Below are 21874 nucleotides of genomic sequence, written 5' to 3' on the forward strand. Positions count from 1 at the left end.
CCAATGTAGCCTTCTTAATGTTGTCTTCCATGACCCCTTGCGCTTCCCACACTACTCTTACCACGAACGAGAACTGGTCTGGATCCTCATTCCCTACTCCTCGGAATACGGGTCACTTGATCGCACTCGCCATGCTGAACTATGATGGTGGTGGAGGTGGAGTGGGTGGAAATGGAGGTGAGGGAGGTGAAGCGGGTGGTGGATGGGTGGAGGTGGTAACTACGGAATGCGCTGTGTTATCAAACTGACCGCACTTCTTGGAGAGACCCGAGCGAGCTCTTCCTCTCTCTCTCGCGAAGGTGAAATTAAGGGACTATTTCCTAATTCCCCACTACCTTTGTAGATATTTCTGCTCTGCGTCATTCCAAACATTAATGTATTCGCATAACCCGCTTTTCACATAACAGCATCTTAATCCAAGTATTCAAAGATTTAATGTACTTACCTCCCGGTCCCTTGAGAAACCATCATTCTGCTTCACTGCAGCTCACAGTTGTGTCTACCGCAAACTTAGTGATAAATCCCCCTATTATCCGGTCGAGCCAATGGTCTATAGCTCGCGCAATCTTATCTTCTGATGCCTCTAGTCTATGCACTAATTCCGGAGTCCACACTATCGGTTGGTCGATCTTACACCTTCCCTGGTTGTCAACTAACCTCGTGATCCACTCATATAGTTCAGAAGGAAATGATGCGAAGAAAATCTCGCGGATTTCCATATACACGCAGCGATCCAGCCACCTTTTCTCAGATACTTGCGGAGTTCTGTTTCCCTATGTCGCAAACTCGTGAATCTTCTTGTCCAACAACTCTTCAATTTCCTTCTTTGTTGGGTTCCAGTGGCACGACATCATACATCCCTTAGGCAGATCCCGGTCCCAGCAACGAAACCATTTGTTGGCTACATGGGGCCTGACCCAGGTACAGCAGTGAGTTTAGCCAAGCAAATCCTGGTACTACTGGCCCTTTCGGCAACATTCCGCGGAGCACAGACTGAGGTCTCATCCGAAGTAGTATGGGAGGGTGCTGGATCTAGGTTTCCGCACCCTAGGGATGTCTGATATGGGCGATAGGCATGCGATTTAGCCTTTGTGCTTATTAGATTACGCGCACCAGCGGGCTCCTTGCATCCTGTGGGACTGCCTTCACATAGATTCGGCCGCAGTGTGAACAATATTAATTACCCAAGTCTTCCTTAGTTAGGTTCTTTTCATTGATTACTTAGAAAGTTTTCAAAAATAAACATACATACAAGTGCACACATATACATAAACATATACCATTAACGCCGAACAACAAAATATAGATCTATGAAATAGATGCACAATATGTTGAATCAACATTAGCTTTATTAATGATCCTTTTCAAGTTCAGTTCAATACAAACCCGACTCCACCCTGTGCACTCAGCTACAGGGGTATACGCACTCAGCTGCAAACTCTACTAGGCCTCTGCGCACTCAGCTGCAGAGCCTTTACCTACTACTACGACCCAATACCTTCAGATCCACTTCTATCCTCTAACCATGCCTTTGCATCTATCTATTTCTTTTCAAAAACTCCCAACTATCTTTACACTTAGAGACTCGCTCTATTTATACAATCCCATGGTCCATGGACCATGGGTAGGCCGACACAATTTACATTCATTTACATTATTTTAGGGCGGACAACCCTATGACTCATCCTAAACTTTCGCGCTCCGCGCCCGCATTTCGTGGAGTATTTACATTATGTTGACCAAAACTCAGGCTTTAAGCGCCAAAAACATGCTATGGGGGGATCTGCTGCCCAACAACACTGTAGAAAAATGGTGTGACAGAAAGGAAGACTAGGACTATTATGGAGATGGCAAGGAGTATGTTGAAGGCAAAGCATTTGCCAAATGACTATTGGGCTGAAGTTGTCGCTTGTGCAGCATATATCTTGAATAGATGTCCAACCAAAAGCATCTAGAACATTGTTCCTGAAGAGGCATGGAGTGGAAGAAAAAAAAATGTCACTCACATGAGATTTTTTGGATGTGTGGCATATGCACATGTCCCAGATGAGTTAAGGAAGAAGTTGGACAACAAGGGGGAGAAATGTATATTTGTTGGATACAGTGATGAATCCAAGGCATACAAGCTCTACAATCCATCAACCAAGAAGGTCATAATCAATAGAGATGTGCAGTTCATAGAAGCAGAAGCATGGGATGGAAGTTTAGAGAAGACAATCAATGTCAAAGCATGTATACCACATGAGGACAGAGAGGAGTTAACAACAAAAAGTAATTCCTCAACACCGACTCCCTTTACTCCTATTCAAGAACAACAAAGCAGGTAGCAAGCAACGCCATCAACAAATAATAGGATAGTTTCGCGCAGCCAAGCAAGTGCTTCTCCAAGCACACCGCGAAGCGCGACACCAAGTGACATGTCAAGGCCATCTTCTACAAACACAAGAAGACCAAAATTCAGAAATTTAAATGAAATTTATGAGTAAGATGAAGTTGATAGTAGCACAAGTCTGAATTCCTTATTTGCATTATTTTGTCACGTAGATGACCCAATCCACTTTGAAGATGCAGTCAAAGAAGAAAAATGGGTTGCGACAATGGAGGAAGAAATAGAAGCAATAGAAAGGAATGACACATGGGAGTTGGTGAGCCTTCCGAAAGGAAAACATGTCATTGGAGTGAAGTGGGTCTATAATACCAAAAGCAACATTGAGGGAAAGATTGAAAGGCACAAAGCAAGAGTAGTTGTCAAAGGATACAAGCAGTAGCATGGAAGAGATTACGTGGAGACGTTCGCGCCAGTCGCGCGGATGGAGACAATACACGTAGTTGTGGTGATTGTCGCGCAGCACAAATGGAGAGTGTATCAAATGGACGTAAAATCAACGTTCTTGAATGGAGTGTTGAAAGAGGAAGTGTATGTTGTGCAACCGCCTGGTTACGAGATTGAAGGCCAAGAAGACAAAGTATATTAGTTGAGGAAAGCTTTTTATGGGTTGAAACAAGCACCGCACACATGGTACCATAGGATAGATGCTTACTTGTTGGACAATGGTTTCGACAAATGTGATGGTGAACCTACACTCTACATCAAAAAGACCGAAGGTAAGATTCTCATTGTTGTCTTATATGTAGATGATTTGATCTTTATAGGCAGTGATGATTTCCTTATTGCTGATTTCAAACAAGTCATGAAGAGTGAATTTGAAATGACTGACTTGGGGTTGTTAAGATATTTTTTGGCATAGAAGTGAAGAAAACAGAAAATGGAATTTTTGTCTCTCAAGCGAAGTATGTGGCAAACATTTTGGAGAGGTTTAAAATGCAAAACAGCACGTCCGCACCAACTCCAACTATCATAGGGTTGAAGTTGAGCAAAGAAGATTGCAGCAGCAATGTCAATCTGACATTATACAAAAGCATGATAGGTAGCTTGATGTATTTGACCGCCACTAGGCTGGATATAATGTATGCAGTAAATTTGGTATCAAGATTCATGGAGACACCCAAGGAGACACATTGGCAAGTAGAGAAAAGGATTCTGAGGTATGTCAATGGGACAAAATAGTATGGCATTTTACACTGCAACAAGTGATTTCACGCTGGTTGGTTACACTGACGGTGATTGGGCAGGCAGTTTCAATGACAGAAAGAGCATGTCAGGATATGTTTTTCATTTTCATTCCGAAACCATTTCATGGGCAACCGAGAAGCAGCCAATAGTGTCACTGTCAACTACAGAAGCTGAATATGTCGCAGCAACAGAAATAGCGTGTCAAGCAGTTTGGATGAGAAGGATGTTGGGGGATATTCGTCATGACCAAGAGGGCGCGACAACTATTTTCTGCGACAACACCTCAGCAATTGCATTGTCAAAGAATTTTGTCTGCCACAAAAGGACCAAGCATATTGATACTAAATATCATTTTATTAGAGAGTTGATTAACAATGATGAAATTTTGTTGCAGCACTACAGATCACAGGAACAATTTGCTAATATTTTCACAAATCCATTGGTAGGTGAAAGTTTTGTTTATCTCGGAAACTGTTTGGGAATTGTAAATGGTGGAAAAATGATTAAGGGGGAGTGTTGGAAATAATAATCCCAACCACTGCAATAAACAGCCTGACAGCAGCATACTTTTTAGACGTATTTTTGCAGGTTGCGTCTTTGTTTGAAGATGGAAGGACTGAAGCCACACGTGAACTATTCTGAAACTCAGCAAAGAGTTTAAACCAGTCAATGTACTTTGGTAAATAGATATGGGCAAGCATTCATTCAGCGACTATTGCCCACACTCCAGAAACACCTGTGTGATTCTGATTACACTCAAACAACAACATCATATTAATTACTTTCCTCTATCATGAATTAAAGTAAAATGGTATGTTGAGTTATATATGAAAGTAAAAATTCATTTTGATAGGTTAGAGAGTAAGAGGTTAGAGAAAAAGAGAGTGAAAGTCTCTGAGGAGAAAATGGTGGAGCAAATTTTGGTGGGCGCGTGAAAACAACAGTTACAGTATTTTACTGTGTGTTATTCCGCGTGAAATTTTAGCTTTTACTTGGTGAATGAGGCGCAGCCTCATGTGAATGTATTTTCATGTTTTAGAATTCAATACTAAGTTTTTATTATGTTGCTCCAACCTTATCTTGTTTTACTCTCAGTTTTTTCCATGAGTAAATTTTGCATCTTTGAGTCTGTGTAATAGCTCCAAAATCCAGGTCCGCAAAATCCAAGTCTGTGAAATCCACGTCTGCGAAATCTAAGTGTGTGAAGCTAGCTGCACGAAAGTAGCTACATGAAAATCATAAATCTCTACCCCTCCGCGAAAATTAAATTTCCTAAATATTTTTAACAATGAAGGTATAGAGAGGCTCAAAACAGTGTCTCAACGGGCTCTTATCATTTTAGATGATACTGATTGTATGGATCAAATGGATGCATTATGTGGACTGGTTAATGATACTATTGATGTAGGTAGCTTAATTTTAATTACATCTCGCAATAAGGATGTGCTTATAAGTGCAGGTATTGGAGATTCATCCATTTACACATTGAAAGGCATCAATCCAGAGCACTCGCAAGAACTCTTTTGCTGGCATACCTTTGGTCAACCCTGTCCTGTTATAGGATTTGAAGAATTGGTTAAAAAGTTTTTGCATGTTTCCAATGGTTTGCCACTATCACTTAAAGTGTTGGGGGCGCTTCTTCGTGGAAAAGAAGATTTGAAGCATTGGAATGCGCAATTGCGCAAAACCTCCAAAGTACTTCCGGATGATATATGAAGCACACTTGGAATTAGTTATGATGCTCTCGATGAAGAGGAGAAGAAAATATTCTTAGACGTTCTCTGTTTCTTTATAGGAGAAGATAGGGATACCGCTATAAGAGTCTGGGATGGATCCGACTGGGAAGGATTGCTGGGTCTTTGGAAGCTGGAAAACAGATGCCTGGTGGAGGTGGATAGTACGAACCGTCTCAGAATGCATGATCACCTATGAGACCTCGGCAGAAATATCGCCGAGAATCCAGAATATCCACGTCATCTTTGGTGTTTCACAGATAATCTTCTTCATAATATGTCTAGCCAATCATTTGTAAGTATTATGAATCTTTTGATGGACTTTTGAAATACTCTTGTGCCGTCAAAGTTTTCTATCAAGTTCTGAAATCTTAGAACTTCCCAATATTTTCAATCTTGTTTCTAACAGCTCTGGGTGAACAATTCAGGTGCATGGAATTAGCATGGTTCACGGAAATTTCCCTAAACAATCTTTTGAAAACTTTGTCGGGAGCTTCAATCCAAGCAGGTTGCAGCTGCTTAGGGCTAAAAGTCATTCTGTTGAACGAGTATTGAGTGGTGAACAGTCACCACCACTATTATATCTCCATTGGGAGTGTTGTCCTAAGTCCTATTTACCTCGCTCGATTCCATTAATGAATTCAAGAGTGTTGCATATAGAGGTGTGACGACTGAAAAGACTCTAGCAACATGAATCTCACGTATAGTGTTGTTTTTCGTTCTTTAAACAAATCTATTTACTTTTTTTTCATATTGTAAAAATTGTTGCACTGAGTTTTTGTTATCATATACCACAATGAAAAACGCTGAAGAGGTTCAAACTCGCTTTAGTAATGCATGTGAACATTGCAAGCACCTCTGCAATTGAGGGAATTGCATATTGATGCTCCCCTCTCAAAAGTTCCAAAGTCCATTGACAAGCTCAAGCGCCTCGTAAAATTTGTTCTGCACACTGGATATCTTGAAACTTTTTCAAATGAATTTTGGAACTTATCAGGACTCCAAACTCTTCACTTGGAGTGTTCCAAGCTGCAGATGCTACCAGAGTCATTTGGGAACCTGACAGGCCTCCAAAGTCTTGACTTATGCAGGTGCTTGAATCTACATATGCTCCCAAACTCGGTCGGCAACCTAACCGGCCTCCAAAGTCTAGGCTTGGTCATATGCTGCAATTTTCAGATGCTTCCAGACTCATTCGGGAACCTAACAGGCCTCCAAAGTCTTTGCTTGGTTGGGTCCTCCAATCTGCAGAGACTCCCACACTCGGTCAGGAAATTAATGGACCTCCAAAGCCTTAACTTGCTTATGTGCTCCAATTTGCAGACACTCCCAGACTTAGTTGGGAACCTGACGGGCCCTCAAAGTCTTTGCCTAGCCCGGTGCTCCAATTTGTAGATGCTCCCAGACTCGGTTGGAAATCTAATGGGCCTCCAAATTCTTAACTTGGCCAGGTGCTCCAATTTTCAAATGCTCCCAAAGTCGGTCAGGAACCTGAGGGGCCTTCAAAGTTTTGGCTTGGCTGCTTGCTCCAATTTGTAGACACTCCCAGACTCGGTTGGGAACCTGACTGGCCTCCAAAGTCTTGGCTTGGACTGGTGCTCCACTTTGAAAACACTCCCAGAGTCGTTCAGGAACTTGATGGGCCTCCATAATCTTCACTTGGCCAGGTGTTCCATTCTGCAGATGCTCCCAGACTCAGTAGGGAACTTGACGAACCTCAAAACTCTTTGTTCTATTGCTTCAATCTGTGGAGGCTCCCAAAGTCGGTGGGGAACTTGATAGGCCTCCAAAGTCTTGATTTGACTGGGTGCTTCAATCTCTTGATGCTCCAAGAATCGGTGGGTGACCTAACGGGCCTCCAAAGTCTTTGTTTGAGGTCATGCTCCACTCTGCAGATGCCGCTACAAGTAGTATTCCCAAAGTGTACAAGTTAGACCAGATCAAAGCCCAGATGAAGAAGTGGAAATCAATAATGTGATTACGGTGAATATCGGGTAGGGTTTTTATGACACGTTCAACCGTGGAGGTTTTTCCTTTTTGTATTTTCATGTGATGATCTTCTGCCATAATCAGTCTCTCTGGTTTAATCACAATATAATGGTGCAAAGTGTAAAATTTGGAAGCTAAGGCAGTTTCAAGGTTGAATTTTCGTTGTAAATAAAATTGGTACTCTAATTTTCAATGTTAAAAAGATATCGGTGTATCCAGATTCTGAATTCTCGAAGATTTTGTTTTTTCAAAGTTTTTTATTTCTACACCATTATAATCAAAATTTTGAGAGTGATCCATTTAAGTTGTTCACACACATTTTGGTTTGGTTGTTTATTAAGCGAAAAGAGCCAAAAATATGAATAACACAATCACATTCTCACACATTGGAATTAATAATTATAATTAAAAAATATATAATTATAATTTATTATAATTAATAATTAATTTTGTTTAGATTTAGTTTTACTCTTCATCTACTAAGTGTTGAGAGATCAAATCCTTTTTATAAAAGAGAACAATTATTTAGAGAGTTGAATTAAAAGGGGTGGAGTGGATAGGGAATGGAAGTTTTCTACATGGAATGATAATTTTATGTAAAAAAAATCATTATTGCCTCCAAAGATGCTCTTCTGCTCAGTATGGTACAAATGCTATAATGTCTTGTTAAACATTTTGACGCGATCAAAATAAAATAACATTTAAATTAAAAATTAAAATAATAATTATAATTATTGCTAGAGGGGCTCTCGAGCCTAGAATTGTTGGGATGTTGCAATGTTTAACATTTTGGCTAGGTCAAAATAAAATAAATTAATGATTATAGTTATCAATAAAGCATTTTAATTTGGTCAAATTACTTATAACTAAAACTAAAATTAAAATAGATCCATCTTAGCTTCCATATGCAAATTTAGAGTGAAATGAGATTTAGTCCCTCTAAGCATGGAGTTAAGATGAATCTTGACTAATCTTAAATCAATTCACATTATATATATTATAATGGTTAAATCGATAAAATGTTAGATTTAAAATAAAAATAAAATCCATATTAACTAAAGATCTAACATAAGTCGATAGGGATGAAATTTCTTCATGTGCAAACTTATTTTAAAGTGAAAAAAATAATGTGTAATTTTTTATTGTTTAAATTGTATTTTTGAATGTTATAGAAATTACATAACATGTGCATTGTGTCATTTTATTAGTGCATATTAAATTGATTTTTTTGTTATTAACATATTTTTAATTACACATAAGTATTAATTTATTAAATATTTAATTTATAATTAAATATTGATATATATCACCAACCACTTACACGAGAATATTTGTTATGAAACCGGCTCAAGAAAAGATAGAAAAGATAGATCAACGCCTTAGAATTCAGCCTCTTCGAGGGGGAAACCTCCTTTACATTACATAAATGAACAATTCTTCGATGATACAAATGAAAAGACCTCCTTTCTATATATAGGAGTCTAAGGGGTCATAACATAATCAGAGCCGACATAACAATAATAATGTAAGGGCACAATAATAATAATAGTGGGCTTCTATGGGGCACAATAGTAACAATATGGGCACTACATGGGTACATCAATATAATAAGTGGGTTTTACTAATAACAATAAGGGGTTACACTAGTAGTATAGGGGCCTAACATGCCCCTCTCCTTCAAAAAGCGTTGTCCTCAATGCTTGACTAGTTCTTGATGCTTCTATATAAAATTCTTGTCCTCGCATGTGGAGTCTTCAGCGGGTAAGTTCTTCCACTTGATGAGATACTCTGAAATTGATTGATTTCGTAGCTGTTGGGTTCTTGTTTCTGTGACTGCTCCAGGTTCCAATATGATTTTTCCTTCCTCTTCAATTTCAGGCAATATTGTTTGAATTGGGATCTTTTGCAACTTTTGAATAAGTGGCCATACTTCTTCGTCCTTATTCCATTCATTTCTTGCTTCATTTATCCAATCTGGTTGGATAATAGAAATAGCACAAAGCAATGCTTCCACATCCTTATCCTTGAAGAGTCTTCCCATTCAGTAAGGTCGCCATTTTTTAAGTGCATGTAGTATTGCCAATATTTCTTTCTCATAAACAGCTTGCTTGAGATGTAGCAGTAAAAATACCCAATCACCTACATCAAAACATTTTTCACTACGATGTTGATCTACCTGTTGTTTCATTTGATTTTGCACGGAAGTGGCCTTATCCTTTAAAAGTTGGAGAACTTGTTGTTGATGCTTGATGTGATCTTTCACTTCTTGAACCTTTTTCTTCTTGATATGTCCTTCTATCTCTATAGTTTGAGGAGTGGTAATTTCTTCCAATCCTTTACAAGATATGGTCGGATTCATTTCTTGATGCTCGATGTGATCTTTCACTTCTTGAACATTTTTCTTCTTGATATGTCCTTCTATATTGATAATTTGAGGAGTGGTAATTCTGACCAATGAATTAGAAGATATGGTTGGATTCATTTCTTCTTTCTTGATGTGATCTTTCACTTCTTGCACCTTTTTCTTCTTGATATGTCCTTCTATCTTGAGAGTTTGAGGAGTGGTCATTCTTGCCAATAGTTTACAAGATATGGTCTGATTCATTTCTTCTTTCTCTGGGGTTGGGTCCTGGCATATATCCTCTTCTTTTGATGTTTCTTGATCCTTTTCTTCCTCCTCTTCATACTCTATGTAAAATAATTTCTTCTTAGCACACTTATGACCTTTAGTGCATTTGCTATCACAATTGTAACAAAGCCCTTTTTCTCTTTTTTCTTCCAATTGTTGTGGTGTAACCCTTGTAGGTTGTGGAAGGCTAGGAAAAACAACACTTCCCTCTTTATAGTTGTGAGGGGTAGACTTCCTTGTTGCCATTTTACTTTCCAATATGTCACAAAGGCCTTTTACTCTTTCCAATTGTTGTGGTGTTGCTCTAAAGAAGGTGTTGCTCTTTGTATCCTCATAATGTGCTATCATTTCCTACATGAGAATTGACCACGTAACAATTTGTTTACGAGAACAAAGCCCTTTATACCATAAAAATTGATCCGGTTCTAAATATGAAGATGCAATATATACCTTTTGTAACAGTGGTACACCATGTAGATCAAAATATTGCTCCATCTGAAGTATCCAATTTATCGGATCCATGCCATCAAACTTCCTCATCTTGCTTTTTCTTGATTTTAGGACCTCGATCTTGAAACGACTGTAACTCTGTATTTTAGGATATTTAAGTTTTGAAATTACTATCTGTAGTAGCCCTCTGTGTCCTCTTTCCAATACCACCAGTCTGATCCAAATTGGATTCTCCAAGAAAGAGTTATGCACAATCTCCCAAGATAACCTGATTATAGACCTTTCCAGAAGAGCGAAATTGTATGAAGTGCCACGTGTCAATTTTTCGACCTTTGGCTCTGAAAAAGATATACAAGAAACTACAGTCTGTCCTTTTTCTGTACCTTCTTACGAAATTTCAATCCGATGCTCATAGAGAAAGTTATGACAATTTTCCCCAAGTCATCTGTTTGGAATGTAATTCAGGAGTCTGCAAAAAGACCAACTTCCTCAGATCATATCTCCGCAAATATAGCGTGAAAAGATCTGAAATTTGGACCCGAGATTGAACGTGATTTCTTCTCAAATGGGTTTTTTTTTGCAATTTCTGAAATGTCGCAGAAAAAAAGTTATAGTGAAAATGCCACGATGACCTGTTTGGAGCAGCGAAACCCTAAAATCCAAAGCTCTGATACCAAATGTTATGAAACCGGCTCAAGAAAAGATAGAAAAGATATATCAACGCCTTAGAATTCAGCCTCTTCGAGGGGGCAACCTCCTTTACATTACATAAATGAACAATTCTTCGATGATACAAATGAAAAGACCTCCTTTCTATATATAGGAGTCTAAGGGGTCATAACATAATCAGAGCCGACATAACAATAATAATGTAAGGGCACAATAATAATAATAGTGGGCTTCTATGGGGCACAATAGTAACAATATGGGCACTACATGGGTACATCAATATAATAAGTGGGTTTTACTAATAACAATAAGGGGTTACACTAGTAGTATAGGGGCCTAACAATATTTTCTTCACAAAGTTGATAATGACACAAATTTGTAGGTTGTAGTTGATCAGTGAAATGTCCCCGTAGTCACAAGTGGGTAAATTTCTTTCGAAATCTTCTTCATTTTGTACATAATGTAAATAATTTTATTTTATTTTTTATGATAAATATGGAAAATCACTAATATTTTAATCATAGTTGTTTCCTCAGTCGCAGTCATTGTTTCCTTAACCACTATTGTTGTTTCCTTAACCCTATTTGTTGTTTCCTTAGTCATAGTTGTTATTTCCTTAGTCATAGTAGTTTTTTCCTTAACCAAAGTTCTTGTTTCCTTAGTCACAGTCATTGTTTCCCTAACCACATTTGATGTTTCCTCAACTACAATTGTTGTTTACTTAGTCACACTTGTTGTTTCCTTAGTCACAGATGTTGTTTCCTTAATAACAGTTGTTGTTTTGTTAACCATAAATGTTGTTTCTTGAGATGCGATTATTATTTCCCTGGCATATTAATGTTTCTATTTGTTTAGGGTAGCTAACATTTTTCATCCTTCTTTGTTATGATGGTTGGATAACTAACTTGTCTACTGTTTATCATTGGAGAATAATTTATAGGAAATCATTATCAGAATTCTGAAATTTCCTTAATCTTTAACTCCCCTGTTACTATAATAAATCTATAAAAATTCTCATGATGCATTCCCCCCATCACCACTTAAGGAACATTATTTCATCTCAATTTCTAATCATTTCATGATCATAAGATTTGAGGAAAAAATTATCAAGCTAAAAAGTAATTATTATAATACTTTTTACACCATCTGTAACTCTTAAGGAGTTTACATGCCACCCCATTTACTAAGTGATCTCATTTGACTAATAAAAATCTTAACAAGAAAACTCAAAATTTAATAGAGGATAGGAGGTCTCATCACAATTCGGCCTACCATGATCATAGGATATAGTGGAGTGACATTACCACTTTTGGTCACCAAGCCAGGGTAATGGCCTTTGGTCTCTAAGTCAAAGGACAAGAGGTCTCATCACGAGTCAGCTTGTTCACATTATTAGCTCTAGTGAATGGCATTATTATTAACTTGTTACCACACCATAACAATGGAATTCTATAAATATTTTGATAAAAAATAATATAAAAGCAAGTTATGAATCTTTCCTAGTAAATGGGACGATGGCATCTAAATGGGTTAAAAAGGAAACCTTGTCGAGGCTATGGACACCTGCTGGAAGCAGAGGACATGCTTGTGGTATTAAAGTAAATTTAAAGATTACAATTTATGTTTCCTATTTTGTATCCTCAAAATTAATGAAGGAAATGACGTTAGCTTTATTATGGAAATTTATAAATCCCTCCTAGAAAGTGGTGATGATTGGTTTTCCATGAGTAATTCTTTATAATTCTACATCGCAAGGATACAATTTTTCGGAAATTCAGCGTTCTAACTAATTTATTTTATTTTTTTCTCTCTAATGATATACTTGATGCAACTATTGTTTCCATCCATCTATTATTCGTAGAAATATCTGCATGCATTTATTTTGCTTGAACCTTCCATGTATTATAATAATTAGAGTTATCATTACATCTCATGATTAATAAATATCTCAATGATTCTCTCACATGTCACAAATACCCTCCGCTTTCTATTTTTATTTTTTATGGTTACCCTGTTACTCTTCATTAATATCACCTTATCCTCTAATCGTGTCAAATGTGCCAACCTATTAAAAACTAATAAACAGCCACATACAACCTTCAATTCAATTTGGGGGGCAAGATGACACTGATATATGATTTTTTATTAAAAATTTTAAAATATCATTACATGTCATGATCACTGAGTCTTTATACTATGTGCATAATTATTGTTTGTATATATTTTGAATTTTGTTGTTTCTAGCTGCAAAAATGTGTCCTATCGAACAGTAAAAATAGGCGGTCATTCGGTCCGATGTGAACCTACACAATTACAGGCCTTGGAGCAGGTGTTCAACATTTTGATCCAAGTTGGATATAGGGAATACTTTGAACGATCATAGGGCTTTGATAACAAAGTAGCATTATAATTCACAAGGAATCTCAACAATGGCATAGTAATGGTAAGAAACACACACATACAAGTGAGTGAAGGTGCAATAGCGGAAGTAATAAGTCTTCTGACAGAGGGAGAAAAATGGTGCGAGATACAAACTTCGCTCCAAAACATAGCCCTCTTGTTTCTGAAGACTAATGAAGAATTGGTTAGGAATGGAAAGAGGTATAAGCCCAATTCATTACCGGAACCATGGAAAGAAGTAGAAGGTATCATCCAGTGATATATTACCTGTGATGAAAGGTATGATGTGGTGAGGGGATGTCATCTCAAATTAATGGCATCCCTAAGGCGAAAGGTAACTCTAAACCTTCCCTACTTTCTCAATTCGTTGTTGCATGAGACCGCTACTAGGTTGAGAAGATCTAAAGACTAAGTCTCAGTCGTCAGTCACCACAGAATTGTCAGATTATTAATCATAATAAATCAACCTCAACGGACTTGGGAAGGGTTCCTTAGAAACCCTAACACTGGCCAAGACATTCCTTTAGGAAATGAAAGAGTTATTGAAACATCCGAGAATGTTTCATTTAGTAATGAGCAGCTATAAAAAGGCAATGAGGATAATTCAAATGAAATTTTAATGATAGAAGATACTCCACGGGGAACTGCAAAAAATTTAAAACCTCAAGAACTCAGTAAAGCAAAGAAAAGAATGGAATATGTTTTAGCTTCACCAACCAATAAAATAAGAAGGTCAGCCATGATAGTTAAGCAAGGTAAGAGTTCTTTGAATCCTCTTGAGTAGTTACCGAAAGGAAATTCGACCCAAGATTTCTCTAATGCAGAAGAGATACACTAGGAATCCTTTAGAGAAAAATCAAATCAAGATTTACCAACCCCAAAACAGACAAAACAGGAAATATAAATAACTCAAGCATTAGAAGGGTTAGAGAGTTTATTGGAAGCTGTGAATTTAGGAGAAGCAATGACCAATTCAGTGGAAGAACCTGTAGCTCATCCTAAAAAGCATTTTGACAAGGGGACTTCACCTAATTCACCAGTTGCAACCCCTCTTGTTAATTCTTTAGCTACTGCTACTTTGGAATCAAATGAAAACCCTGAATCTATTCCTTTCCAAGAGTGTTCTAGATATTTTGTTGCTACTATATTGGAGCCCTCCTCTATGGAAGATATGGCTCAACAATCCCTCCTTGACGATCTGGTTGGTGAAGGCTGAAATGGTGGTACTGATTTTTCAATTGAATCTTAGGTTAATATTCCTAACAAAGACTTAAAGTAAAATCTACAACTGATGTAATGACAATGGAAGTTGATAATTCATTGACTGGCCCTTTGACAGTCGAATCTGCTCAGGAGATTATTAATGAAAAATCCGAGATAATAGTTTATTTTTCTTCTCATTTTTCTGCAGCAACCTTGGCCAGCAGCTTTGTTTAGAAGACTACAAGTGCCAGTGTTGTGAGAAATAAAGAAAAAGGTAAATTTCATGAGGAGATTGATAAATAGAAAGAAGAAAATAAGAAATTTCGAAGGAAGATACATCATCTAACAAATTAGCTGCATGGCAATCAGAAGTTTCATAAAGGTCATGTGAGGAAGCTTAGAAGAAAGAAGGAAACTCAAGAGATTGAAACCCAGAATGATCTCACACTTATCTCTAATGAAGCAAGTACCCAGGCAGACTAAAGTAGGAACTTAGACTGATTCAAAGATACAGATGATTGATGTTCCTCCTAGTCTCATTGAAGTATAAACTCAAATAGATCCACCATATAACCTTATTGATAGAGGAGTACAAACAGAGGATGTGCCTCTTTATACTCCCTTAATTGTAGAGGCATCCATTAAAGTCTTGTAAAAAACTATGGAAAGTATTATAGCGGCTACAACCACCCTCCAAAATTTTGCCTTTGCCTCGTTTTGGAGCCTCCCTACCAACCTTTCACAGCACCTTGTCTTGCTTCGTCAAGTACACAAGCTTCAGTGTTTTGCTTGCATAAAGACAGCTTGTCGATCATAGGTTGATCCATTCCCCTCACAGGCTATTCACCAGGACTTGGTCCAGTTGCAGGCTAAGCAGCTCCCCAAAGAAATTGTGCATTTATGGAGGGAAACCAGCCTTTCCTCCAAAAATTGTGCAATCCTTTTTGGTAGCCTGCTGGGCTCCAAGATTGAGCAATTCTTCCAGTCAACACTCCTAGCAGGATTTGCACAATTTTCCCCAATAGGGTTGCTCAGCCCAGAATTTGCGCAAATATGGGCAGCAGTCAGCTACTCTGCCCAGAAAGTGTGCAAACCTATTAGGCAGTTAGCCCAGCTCCCAGAAAGAAATGCACATTTTTCTCAAGCAGATGAGAAACTACATGCATGAGCAGTCTGGTTGACCAGTTCCACCGAGGACCAAGGAAACTTGACTTGCATGCATGCATGACTTGCGTTTTATCGGAATAGAAAACTGCAACATGAAAAAGGCATCCCTTGATTCACGAAGCTATTTTTAGCAGTTGGGGGTAACATGCAAGGTTGTTTTAGAAACTTCCCTCCAAGTGTCACTTTTTCCTAGATTTGTGGCATGCACGTCATGAGTCCAAAATTATTTATTCGATGCATCATAGCTCATTATTTTACATTGATCTTGGAGCTTTGACATCCCACAACACATATAGGACTCTTCGACACATTCAGCTCTGCTATTCACGGGTAAGTGGCCTCAACTTGTCTTTTCCAACATTTCTGTCACTTTTTGTGTATTCACTTGTGCGAGTGTTGTTTACTTGATTATTTGAACGCTTGTTGTCGTTTACATTTATACTAACTTTTTCTAGCTCTGTTTCCATTTTAGTTTCTATCTCACTGTTGTCGCATGCATGAAACTGTTTTGCACGAACGTTCATCGATCCGGAAAATCGCTTCACCCACATGCGTGTTGATCTATTCACTGAATATTTCATTCATGTTTTCATGCATTATCAATCAGTTATGCTATCACTTAGTGTCGCCATGCATTCATAGTCTTATTTTCTTTCAGTTGCCCGTCAACGAGTTGGGCCAACCTTGGCCCCGGCTCTGCCTTCACTGAGACAACATTCCGCAATCTGGGGAAGGAAGGCTCTTCCTTCCCCCCCAGAAATGCGCATTTCTTCCCAGCACTGTCCTCCAAGACTGTTTTGCGCATTTATGAGGGACAGTGACTGCTAGCCCAGAAAATTACGCAATGCAGTCCCTGAGCCAGCAGTCACTCCTAACTGGAATTAAGCATTGCACAATACCAATAGCCAGCAGCTAGTCTGGATTGCACATTGCGTAGATCCAGTAGCTAGTCTTGCCTCCCAGACATCCCATAATTCTTTTTGTGCAATTCTGGCACCCAGTAACCCAACCTCCGAGAAGAAATTGTGCAATCTTGCTCATCATTTTCCCAGGTATGTGTTGTGTCATTCCCCGAATTTGCTTTTTTTTTGCTAACAGGTTTCTTGTCATGCATATTGCTTGTTTCCAGATGTTTTAGGTGTTCATCTGTCTCAATGGCTTCAAAGAGAACATGATCACAGGGCACAGGTGGAATTGCAGCTGGAGCAGTAGTTGAGCGAGTGTCCTCTAATCTGTCGATCTATGAAGATACAAAGTTGTATCTAGACAAGGACATCAAATTGAAGTGGCAAGAGGTTATTGAAACATTTGCATGCACTTTTGGGGAAGACCTCGAAGACCGTCAGTTGTACGTGAACATTGAAATGGTTGGCTTGTATCGGATTGCATGCAGATACCTTGTGTTCCCATGTGCGAACGTCATACACTGGATCATCTCTCACACTAATCCCGAGACAATGACCCTGAGCAGTGTTAGTGGGACGAATCTTGTGACCTTCTGGGCATGAAATTGTGATGAGATGTACCAGATGTTAGAGCCCATGACTGTCATGAAGACTCCATTCAGCGTACCCAACAGCAGTGCTAACTCCAGAGACATTTTGAAGGACTGAGTAGAGGAGCCAGCTCGATTTAGGATGGAACCCAACCAGATCTACAAGATGAAGATACTGAGGAAGGCGTACCAATACTTGGTCATATTTGCATGTCGACTGTATGGCTAAGCAAGCACTGAAACCTTTCCACAAAGTTGGGTGATCGCACTGGACCAACTGGATAGAGAAGGAAAACCATGTAACTGGTTCGGCATACTGGCTCATCAGCTGAAGGAGAAAATAACTAAGGCTCAATAGTCACCTGGAGGCATGCATACAGAGATTTACATGTCCTCCTACATCTTAGATGCAGTTTGTGCCCAACAGGAGTTCCCGGGCTTGGAGTGGGCATGGTCACTGGCGAAGACTGCTATAAATACATATTTCAAGTTGTTGTCTGAATGCAGCGTCAGAGGAGTAATCACACAACTATCCCTTCATTTTCTCACCCCAGTGTACAAGATGATATTCGAACAGGATCCACCCTACATGTCAAAGGAAGAAATGGATGCATTGATAGGCATTGCAGATTGGTATGCCTCACCGTCCGGCACTTTCATCTGAATATTCAGTGCAGAGAAGCCTCTGCATGTTCTGCCAAAGTTTGCCTTGGACATACTTGTCATGCAGGAAGTAGCATATCACATCTCAGCAAAATTGACAGTTAGACTGCATCGGAAGAAGAAGGCACCTTGTCCTACTCTTGCGTTGCAGATTGGGTTATATGAGATCCAGAGTATCAAGCAAGTGGATGTCAAAGCAGAACAGATGAAGAAGTACATGTTCGACCTCCGAAGCTAGAATTCGTATCACCCACATTGCATTGTGAAGGATCACTGCACGAGAGTTCAGTTCAACTGGATCTATGGGGCATTTCATTGGGCCAAGGAAGACTCATGGATGTATTGCTACAGTTACTCCAGACCCAATAAACAGGTCGGCTTCGCTATGGAGTGGTTAGTGAAGCAACATGAAGAATCATCACAGAAAGCACCAGTAGTAGCAGTAGTAGCAGCAGAGGCAGCAAAGCCAAGCATACCAGTGCACGAAAAAGGGAAGAGGAAGATTGTCAATCACATGGAGGAAGAGCAAAGCTACAAGTTTCGAGCAGATCCACTTATAGATCAAGCAACTATGGCTATAGAGGCAAAGAGACATCAGCATGACAAGCGAATCACGCAAAGGAAGAGGGAAAAGAAGAGAATGGAAGAAGCAGAGAAGGAGTTGCATGAGCTGAGGGAGCAACTTTGAAAGGAACAAGAGCTGCGCAAACAGGAGAGGGAAGCGCAGCAGTAGCAGATACAGTAGGGGGTGCAACATGTGTAGACAGATGAAGCAGTGCCCGTACAAGTAGTTAATTCATCTGAACATCTAGCATCAGGCAAATAGGGTGAACCATTGCAGGAGTGAGACTTTGCTCATGAGATAGAACAAGCACTTCAGCAGTTGGATGTAGACATGGAGCAACAGTAGTTGGAACAGGACACTGACTTCATGCCTCACCACAAAGAGGTCGACTCACCTGCTTCAATGCATCCAGATGTTGAGCAAGTTTCGAATGACCAAGGAGGCACTGAGATCCTTGGTGGTCAGCCAGAAGGAGAGATGCACAACATCTCATTTGATGAATCTCATCATAGAGTTATGCAGTCTCATAGAGTACCAACTCCAGAGGATCATACATCTCCTGTGCAATTTGAGGAACGAGTGATCGTGACTGAAGTGCATAAACATCCAACTACCTTGGTCGATGCAATCAGAGTGTATGCCAAAGCCACTAGCTCAAGTGTTCGTTTTTTGATAGCTGAGAATGAGCGAATGACAAAGGAAGTACAAGTGGCCAAGCAAGGAGGAGACTTGGTGACAATGTCCACTCGAGCTGAAATGAAGAAGGCAATACTAGATGAAGTATTGTCCCTTGATATAGTTATGTGAGCATTGTACTCCAAGTTAGGTACCGTGCACAAGGCAATCGTCCATCTCAACAGATGGTAGCAGCGATGTGCTAGAAGAACACACATCTTGATGAATGTGCATGTTGTTGTTGATGACATGCAAACATGGACGATGAAGTACAAGGGAACCCCACTTCACTTGCCAAAGATGATAAAGGCCAATGCGGTTGAGCTGAAAGGACGTATCCAAAGTCAGATCCAGAACTATGATGACCTCCCACAACTCATCACTAGCATACATGGTTCCCATGCACGATTATTCAAGATCATGGATGTTGTGGTGCACACACATGTGATCCCATCACTTGGGACTCTCACCCAAGCAAAGACAAAGAAGTAGGTCCAACTAGAGCTTGACTTGTACTTCGACGAGTTGATGCGCATCGCCACCAGCCCAGACTTGCTTATCAGAGCATACATCATGCAAAACTATGTTGTTGTTGGTTTGACCACATTGAAGAAAATGATGCGTATGCTTTTAGATGAGTTGGAAAGAGGAGCCCGAGCAATGTACTCGGATGCTATGGAGGCAAGGGTCAGGTTTTAGACGAATGTCACCACAAAACACACAGACACCATGAAGGACTACAGATCTTGGCATCAATATGTTATTGTTGATCAGCATGAGGATGTTGAGCAGTTGGACTTCTATGGTTGTCTAAGTCAGAGTGATGTCTAGCATGGCTTGCTCAAGCCATTTTGTTCACATGGGTACATGTGCATGTAATGCAAAGTCATGTCAAGTGTAAGTCAAGTGTCAATAGTGGATATAATAGTCATAGAGTAGGTGAAGAGTCATGAGGTTTATTGAACTGTCACAAAGGGGAATGTCAAGGGTCACCCCACCCTTTGTTATAAATAGTCCCTCATAATGCATTGTAAGGGCTTTTGGTCATCCAAGCTTCTGATAAGTTTATCTTGGAGAGTATTGTTGAAATGTGGCAACAAGAATATTTCAATTTAATTTGTTCTTGAATTAAATTGTGAATTAAAATTGAATTTAGTCTTAATAGCTACTTGGAAATAATTAATTAAGTTATTTTGACTTAATTAGTTGGATAAATTCAAGTTAGAAGTCTTTATGAAATCATGCAAGAGTTATCCCTTAAATTAAGGAGATAAGTCTTTAATTAAGGAGATAAGATTGAGTTTATGAAAAGTTCTTCGGCGTAAATCACAGGATAATCGACGCGTTTCGAACCAATGAGTGTGGTTTATCGTCAAGACAAGTTGAAGAATCCAATCATGGCTACATATTAAATAGGGAGAGCAGATCTTCCAACGGCTAGGTTTGCATGAAAACAGCTATATTAGGTCAGACAGGATAAACGGTTAAAATTGACTAAGAAACGACTAGATTTTACTATTCAATTTGTTTAAATTATAATAATATTAATAAGATAACATAAAAATTATTTCAACGCCTATCAAGTGTTATATTAAGGGAAAAGTTACCAAATGGAATATAATAATAGATCTAGGGAAATTTACAATTAGTAATTGAAAAATTAATAATAATAAATATTATTATTATTTGAGTTATGTTTGAGTTGTAATTAGTTAACTCAGCCTACTGATTTATGTCTAGTTAAATTAGTTCCAAAATGTTTGAGGAACTAATAGAGAGTTAACAGTCAGTTGATGCATGCATGCACTCAACTAGTGTACTCCAACTAACTGAAGATTCCATCATTAGAAACTCATGCATGTCTATTCTGAGAAAGACCTAGTTGAGATTAAAGTCAAGGACAATGTACTATCAGTTGCATGTGTTTCCTTATAAAGAAAACTCATACATTCAGTGAAGGTATCATTCCTTGAGGATTGCACAGTTTTGACAGTGTGTGAGACCAGGTGATCATCCATTGGGTAGAAGAGGTTTTCCACTTGGTTGAAGGAGAATCATCCCACAGGAACTGTGCAAGGAAATAGGAGCTTGGAGGGTAGAGAGGAAGGCTTGAGAGAAGCCAGGATTTCCTGTGAGCATCTGTGAGGATTGTACTAAGAGCTAGATAGCTATGAGAGCTAAGGCTTTGTATAATCTCTATGTATTTCCACCTTGTATGATGATACAGATAGTGGGGTTTTTAGATGAGGCTTTCCCCAAAGTATTTTCATGTGTGTTGTGCGATTGATTCTTCTTCTTCTGGTTATATTGTTCAGCTTGATCTTTAAGCTCCCGAAAATTGATAGTAGAAGTAGGTTATAGTATTCTACTTTGATTTATATTGCATTATCGGGTTAACCTGCACCAGATTTTCTACATGGTATTGGAGCTGGATGTGTAGAAATTTTATACATAGTAACAGAGTTGTGAACAATATACTGAGGAGAGAATTCGAAGTTTGAAGTTCGGGGTTGCAGGTGAAAATCAAATTCTTATCATACTTCAAGGTTGGCCAATGGCGTTCTATGGCTTGAGACTCGAGTATGCCTTGGAAGGTAGCTCGAATTACATAGCATGGAAAGATAGAATGGAGGTTGTATTAGAAGACAATGGTTTGAAGGAA

At 38.9% G+C, this 21874-nt stretch overlaps 1 pseudogene; it reads left to right on the forward strand.

The window, feature by feature from the left end:
* LOC149214682 (disease resistance protein RUN1-like) overlaps positions 1-5635 on the forward strand; it is a 132614-nt pseudogene extending 126979 nt beyond the window's left edge.
* The last annotated feature ends 16239 nt before the right edge of the window (positions 5636-21874 follow it).

This window comes from Pinus tabuliformis, chromosome 1_1 (assembly GCF_031772625.1).
Source record: "Pinus tabuliformis cultivar Carrire ecotype Pingquan chromosome 1_1, CPIR1, whole genome shotgun sequence".
NCBI classification, from domain to species: Eukaryota; Viridiplantae; Streptophyta; class Pinopsida; order Pinales; family Pinaceae; genus Pinus; species Pinus tabuliformis.